The 7,282-nt window shown below is 37.3% G+C and overlaps 1 protein-coding gene across 1 annotated transcript in view; it reads left to right on the top strand.

Moving 5' to 3' along the window:
* The first annotated feature begins 260 nt into the window (after nucleotides 1-260).
* The window catches only part of LOC141394272 (dipeptidyl peptidase 4), a 92,450-nt gene continuing 85,428 nt past the window's right edge, over nucleotides 261-7,282 (top strand). The window contains exon 1 of the mRNA XM_073968424.1: nucleotides 261-2,685. The gene's annotated coding sequence lies outside the window, so the exon portion shown is untranslated. The remainder of the gene's footprint in view (nucleotides 2,686-7,282) is intronic.

The raw sequence follows: 7,282 nt of genomic DNA, 5'->3' as shown, positions 1-7,282 counted from the left end.
CCTGCCACAACTGAAAATACAGTAAGGTGTTTCGTGTAAACCGATTTGAATCAAAAGGCACACATAAACAGTAGTAGCACACACACGGACTTTTACAGCCAAATAAAACGCGCATTCTCTCTCGCCTGTTCTGGTATTTGTTAATATTTTCATGCTCTTTCGATGGTTTTTCTTAAGCAGTGTACAGGCGACGTTTCCGTCAACAACAGCAGCAACAGCAGCAGCAGGAGCAATAACGACATCGAAGAGAATTGCCAAGCAATGATGATGGTGCTTTTCGCAAAGCGGCAGCAGCCAGAGCTTTCAGTCCCGGATTGGCTGTTGCTGGGTAATGTCACCCACAGAAAACGCGAACGTGTCGACGCAAAGAATTGTCTTGTTTTCCTTCCCCTCGAACGCGCTATAGCCAGCCTAATATATTTGCGGTTGTGATTTCCCAGTTTTCCATTTTCCTCTAAAAAATTTTCATTTTTTTCTGGTTTGTCCAAAAGAAAAATATCCGAATTCTATTCTTTAATTGGCTAGCCAAGAAGAAAGAAAAAAAAAAAATAAAAATTGAAAAAAAATCCAAAGTAAAAAAAATGTGTGGTGGTGACATTGAAGAGTGTTGTTGAAAAAAAAAAATCAAATAAATATTTCCGAAAGATTTAAGAATACAAAAATAAGATAGAAAAATATATACACACACACGTATATAAATACACATTTGTACAAATATACTCTACATCTGTATTTTACGACCGCAGAAGTTGGCCCAAATATCCAGTCAAAGAAGAATTTAACAAAATTTATTTAAAAGAAGTTAAAGCTGCGGCGAATTCAGTGAGAGCGAATCTGCATTAATGCTCTAATTAAGAATTTAATTGAAAGAAAATAAATAAATACAATTCAACAATTAATTAATGAAATATAAAAAAGTGAAATAGAATACGAATACGGGATAAATCCGTATAGGCCCACACAAACACTCACACGTGCCTGTATGTGTGTTGTTGCGGCATTTGGGGGATTATTTAAGAGATTTCCTTAATGCACGAAAAAAGTACTCGCCAGTGAATTACATGGTCCAGGAAAGTGTTTAACCTTCAGCATCTCGTAGAATCCGTACGCAAAACATCATCAGCAGAAGTAGCAGCAAAATTTCATTTGTTGTGGCCAGATTTGACAGTGACTTTTGTTGTACCTTTTTGTAGCAATTCCTCTTAGCAAAGGAATACCGTTTTCATAAAATACACACACATACAACCATATATGAAGAAGGAATCAAATGAAAATAATATCAAGTTTAAAGTCATCTGGCATCTGGTGCTATAGGCAAATCAACCCTGAGAGAATTGGATTAAAGAGGACCACGGACTACTACTGTTCAGCCAACCGGCCAGCTCAACAGCCTCTTTGGCACCTATTGCCCATGCTCTTCGATTGATTGCGAAAGTAAAACAAACGTCTATGTGTATGTGCTGGCGAGCTTGTGCTTTCCTTTGGCTCTTGCTGGGACTTCCATCTTCACCTCACACTCTTCGCACCGTGTCGCGCTCTCGTATAAGCCCGGCGGCTATTACCCCAACTCCCATGAGTACTACCAACTGCAAGGTTCACCTGCTCACCTGTATCACAAAGTAATCGCATCTATGTTTGGTGTCGTTGTTGCTTCTTCTGCTGCTGACAATACTCCAGTTCCAGTTGGAGTAAAAATGTCTCCCTCTCGGTGGTGGTGAGTGTGTGTCTATCAAAAGATAACTAACCTCGGATACCAATTATTGTCAAATCTCGAACATCTACTATAATCTTCACAGTTGTCGCCGTCGTCGTCCTTGTCGCCGTTGACGTTGACGTTAACGTAGCGCTGTCGTTGTTGTTCGAAATTTTAATGCCGTTATGTGTAGGCCAAAAGCATACATTCATGTTGTTTGGTGTTCGCTAGCCAGCAAGTGTTGTCGGAAGCACGTAAATCAAATGAAAAAATAGACGACGGCAAGAAGAATTAACTTCCGGTTAAAATGTTGTTGGTTTAAGCGTGTGCGTGTGTATTTTCATGTTCTCGCTCTCTCTCTCTCACATACTCCTATCTCTGAAGAAGCCTATGCGTTGACTGTCTACAATGTTCAAGGAGAAAATGAGCAAAAGAAGAATCCAAACATTATCCAAATGAAAAAATGCAATAATCATACGCAACGTGGTACTATTACAACAATTGAAAAATTAAAAAAATTGTGTTCTAGCGTATTTTTTTATGTAGCGCGGTGATAATATGCTTGCCAGTGTATGTGGAAGCCAACAGTTGTCTGCGCCTTCGGTATCACGCTAACAATTCGGTGTGAACGTGTAACTTGAAAAGGAGTGAGCCCATAAAAATACAACACATACAAGTGTTGGTGAGGTGTTTCAACATGTGTGTATATGTGTGTAAATGCATGCGTGCGTAAACATGCGGTTTCCGGTTAAACGAAATTTAATTCAAAAATTTCTCCATACTTCCTATCCTAAGAAATAATATAATAATTTTCGTGTTTGTGATTTGTGCGAAATTTCTTAAACCTCAAACAATCTCTGCGACGTACGACATAAAGGCGAAAATAGTAATAATAACAACAACAACAAAACATAATAAAAATTCTAATACAAACATCAACATACATACACACATACTGCCAAAAAGGAAATAAACGTCAACTAAAGAGTAAAGTAAGTTTTCCGCTACTGTTAACGAATTGTACAGCAACAACATAAGAAACTGACAAGAAAAGAAACATAAAATGAAACAAAATGAAAATAAGGAAACACTTAAGTAAATGGGAATAGGTTAAATGTAAAGAGGTATCACATGTCGATGATGCTGTTGTTGTCATAGACTTTGAAAGAAGTCATACATACACTTAAATACAAGTAAATACGTATATGTACATATGTATATTAATGGTTGTTTTTTTTTATAAAAAAACAACTTGTGTTTTATTAAGTCGACGTTGTGTCAATTGCAACGTCTAATTCACTGGTGTCGGATTTTTTGGAATCGATTTTAATATTTTTTTCAAAAAAATCTCTTAAAGAGGTTGTGTGCAATCAACATTTATTCAAACAGATAAATTTTCCACTCGTGCCGATCTTTTACGCTGATTCTCCAATTTTAAGTTCCTTTCCATCATTTCGTATTGAAAGGCTTGGATGGGTTGTTTATGTTATGCCATAAGGATTTTGCAGGAATACCAAACTCGTATATGGCTTAAAACATCTGCGATTGTATTATGCTGTTAGAGTAGGTTTTACATTCGATAATTATATATATATATATATATATATATATATATATATATATATATATATATATATATATTCATGGTGATTTTTAGGTTATGGCCGAATCGTGGGGGCTATGAACTTTATATTATACATTTGAATACTGGATTATATAGTAGACACCCTAAGCATATCCGGAGTACCATATGAAGATCCTATGACTTCCCCCGATGACGTAATTACAGCTTAAAGTACTCAAAATATGCAATTTTTGCAAGGTCCGTCGTATATTTTCTATATTTTTTTGATATATACTCACCATAACTATTTCAAAACGATTTGTAGCGAGCGTACAACATCTCCTTAATATATTAATGTCGAAAAACAAGGTCCGTCGTATATTTTCTATATTTTTTTGATATATACTCACCATAACTATTTCAAAACGATTTGTAGCGAGCGTACAACATCTCCTTAATATATTAATGTCGAAAAACCCACAAAAAATATTTGTTTGTATCCGAAAATAACGAAAGTCTGGGTTAAACACGTAAAACCAGATTTTAAGCTATATCTCAAAAACAAGAGCTGATGGAGAAAACCCGGGACTGGATTTGGAAATAACTCGCCGATTTCATCTAGAAACAACTGCAACTTCGGTTGAAACAAAAGTCCTGTTGACCAGTGTAATTGTTCCACAAACATCCCAGGCGGGACAGGGGAGACTTCTCTCATATCAATGAGTGCACCCCGATTCATATTAGCTCAATGATATGGGACCTACTGTTTATCGCCGAGTCCGAACGGCGTGTCTAAGACACCACTTGTAGAAGAGTTGCACAAAGCTGAAATACTCAGAAAATGTCGCCACCATTACTGAGGGGTATTTTGCCACCGTTGAAAAGTGTTTGATGTTGACTGACCGGGGAATCGAACCCACGACCTTTAGCGTGCAAGGCGGGTGTGCATACCATTGCACCACGGTGGCACCCACACCAACATTATACCACCTAATTATTGAATGTAAAATTACATGCGAAAATTACAGAAGATGGCATTGAATGCCGGTGCCCGGACATACATATTTCCCATGGCCATAACTCCCAAAATGATTTTGGGATTTATATCCGTTAATGAAATTGGATATAACTCCCAAAATTTGCTCGTAGTTTTGTCTACTACATATCCGCGGACATAACACTCAAAAAAATTGTATGCGTAGTGAGTTTTGGATGTTGTTTGTCATCTTAAATTTCTACATGTGTCGAACTCTATGAGTTGTAACAACTAGAAAAATAATCTCCTTAAAGATACATCTAATATATGCTTTGATACATTTATTAGTCCATATTTTAAGCCACATGTATGTGTTTTGCGTTTTCCAATCTCGTTAAAGCACAAGGATCACAGTCGGGCGGGGCCACAGCACCACACAAGGTTTTCTAGACCAAATTCCATCACATTTTCCAAATTTCTTCAATTATCTCTCTTTTATTGCTTTTTGTCAATATCACTGTGCAACATTTTTAAGGTAATCTTGTGCAAACAATTTGAGCTTAGGATTTTTTGAAAGTACAGACCCAAATGACAAAAACCCTAACTGGGTTTTGTTGTGTGAATCTTCATCTGACTTTTGAAGCAAATTTGTAGATAAGGACAAGGAAAATTACATTTATTGCCTCAAATTTTATAAAATATCGAAAATTTCCATTTAACAAATATGTCAATGATGTGGTGAAATCCGAAGTGCGAGAATGAACTGTTGGTGTGAACTGTGTTTGAAACAACATGAAGTAAGCATTTTAGAGTTCCAGAATGTTCTGAAGAATTGCTGACAACTTTATTCGGAAGATTTTTTCAAATGGTTACTTGGTTCAACTCCCAATAGTTTAGCTGATACTGACCAGAATTTCAGCAATTATGTACAATTTTCTATATTTTATCGATTTTGATGCCCTAGATGGAGTTTTTCTTTTGCGGTCTGTCCGAAAGATAAGTTCTACTAGTTTAGGGCTACAATATTGCCATAGGCAGTAAGGCCAAATTCCTAATTGTTACTGAGATAAATACTCGATAAATGCAACTGTAAGTTTAAGCTGTAGTTTAAGCCCGGTTTAGATGAGACCATAAAATCCGAACTGGATCTGACAGGACAAAACCCTACTAGGGGTTTGGTAGTCTCAACATGTACTTTCAAAAAATTCCTACTAGAAGATGTTTGCATTTTGAGTGTTGCATATTGTATTTTTAGGATCAAACTCGCTACATTTTTGTGGTCGGAATCAAGTTTGAATTCTGTGAGGAAATAAGCATATTCTTTTTGTACGTAAAATATGTTTTTGAAGGCAGCGAAATATGACTTACTTACTTAGCTGGCTTTCTACAGAACATTTGTTCCATAATTCGAACTAAGAAAAGATCTCCAATCCTCTCTGTTTGCTGCTGTATTTTCCCAATCTGGGATATGAAGCTTTCTGATGTCTCGTTTCACTTGTTCGCTCCAACGAAGCTTTGGCCTTCCAGATCTGCGTGAACCTCCATGCGGCCCGTATTTATACGCCTTTTTAGCGGGTTCATCATCACTCATTCTTATGACATGGCCTAGCCATCGCAATCGTTGTATCTCGATTCGTTCAACTATATTGATGTCGTTGTATAGTTGATACAGCTCGTTGTTCGTACGACGTCGTTTTAATATCCGACAAACTACAAAACCTCAACCAAACTCATGCTTTTTGTCATGGCAGCTATAATACAGTGCGTCCGTCACCTTTAGGTGTTGTTGTGACGTCTTTCCCAATCCATCATATTTCCTGTATGGCAGTTATATCGGCCTTGTAATTTTCAAGTACATCTTCCAGCGCGTAAACTGCACCTTATTTATAAAGAGTACGAACATTCCAGATGCAGATTCGCAGATCATGGTCCTTAAAACGTTTGCGGGGGTCGTCAACTTTAGATGGGTTTGTTTTTCTTTTCTTTCGTATTTTCATAGTAGGCTGTTTTTTCTTGGGAAGGGTTACTAACCCGACGCCCAAACCCAAGTTTTTAACGTTCTTATGGGTGAACGCGTGGCACATGTTAGCTCACTACCTTTAACGGGTGTTAAAGGCAGCTCCCCTGGTGAGCTCAGTGTCCACTTGACATGAGAGAGGGACCAAAATAAACCCTGGGCTTTGCCATTTTAAAGCCGGTCAGGACAAAACTTTACTTTTGCCTGTAAAAATTTAAAGGATCAATTGGACCAACAAATAGAGATAAAAAGGCTAGACTCGATAATGTGAATCGTCCTCTAACTTATGGTGAATGGATATCGATGAATAGTCCTCTAACTTAGTATAATATACCGTTTGCTTAAAGATTTTCTTGAAGCTTTCTTTTAAAATAAATAATGATTAAAAAAATCATATCTATAATGTAGGAAAAATTTGCTCGTAGTCGAGTTATTTTTTTCGACTCTAACTCCGACTCCAACAAAATTGCTCAACTCCGACTCCGAAATCCTGGGTAGCACACAAATACCACGCCAATTTTCACATTGCTCCAAGTCTGCCTTTTTAACAATTTTAGAATAATGAAATCTTTCTATCCGCTCGGAAAGGTCTCTTGCTCCCAGACTTCTGATTTCAATACTAAGATTTATATCGGTGTTGCATAATTCGTCGCGGCGTATACCATCAATATCGACAGCTTTTCTATTAGGTAGTTTCATGATGGTGGAGGAGACTTTACTCAAGCATAGCGTTGTTGCCCATGTCCTTGAATTTACATCATAGATGGTGGTGTCAAAGTAGGACTTGTGTAGTTCAGAATTAGTTTCCATATTCAAAAGGTTCAAAAAGTATTGCCTCCAGCGAGGAAGCAGTTCTTTGTTGATGTTGAGAAGATTTCCTGCCTCATCTTTTATGGGGTGTTGAAGAAGTATATTGCGATTTACCAATTCTTTGGTGATCCTAAATACTGTACGGGAGTCAACAATGTTTGCTGCCTTTTCAGCTGTATTTGCCAATTTATCAATATGGCTGCTTTTGTCCCTTCTGACTGG

The sequence above is a fragment of the Musca autumnalis genome, unplaced genomic scaffold (genome assembly GCF_047663935.1).
Source record: "Musca autumnalis isolate F117 unplaced genomic scaffold, ASM4766393v1 scaffold_2, whole genome shotgun sequence".
NCBI lineage: Eukaryota > Metazoa > Arthropoda > Insecta > Diptera > Muscidae > Musca > Musca autumnalis.
The sequence above is the reverse complement of the archived record's forward strand: the minus strand, read 5'-3'. Positions and strand labels throughout refer to the sequence as shown.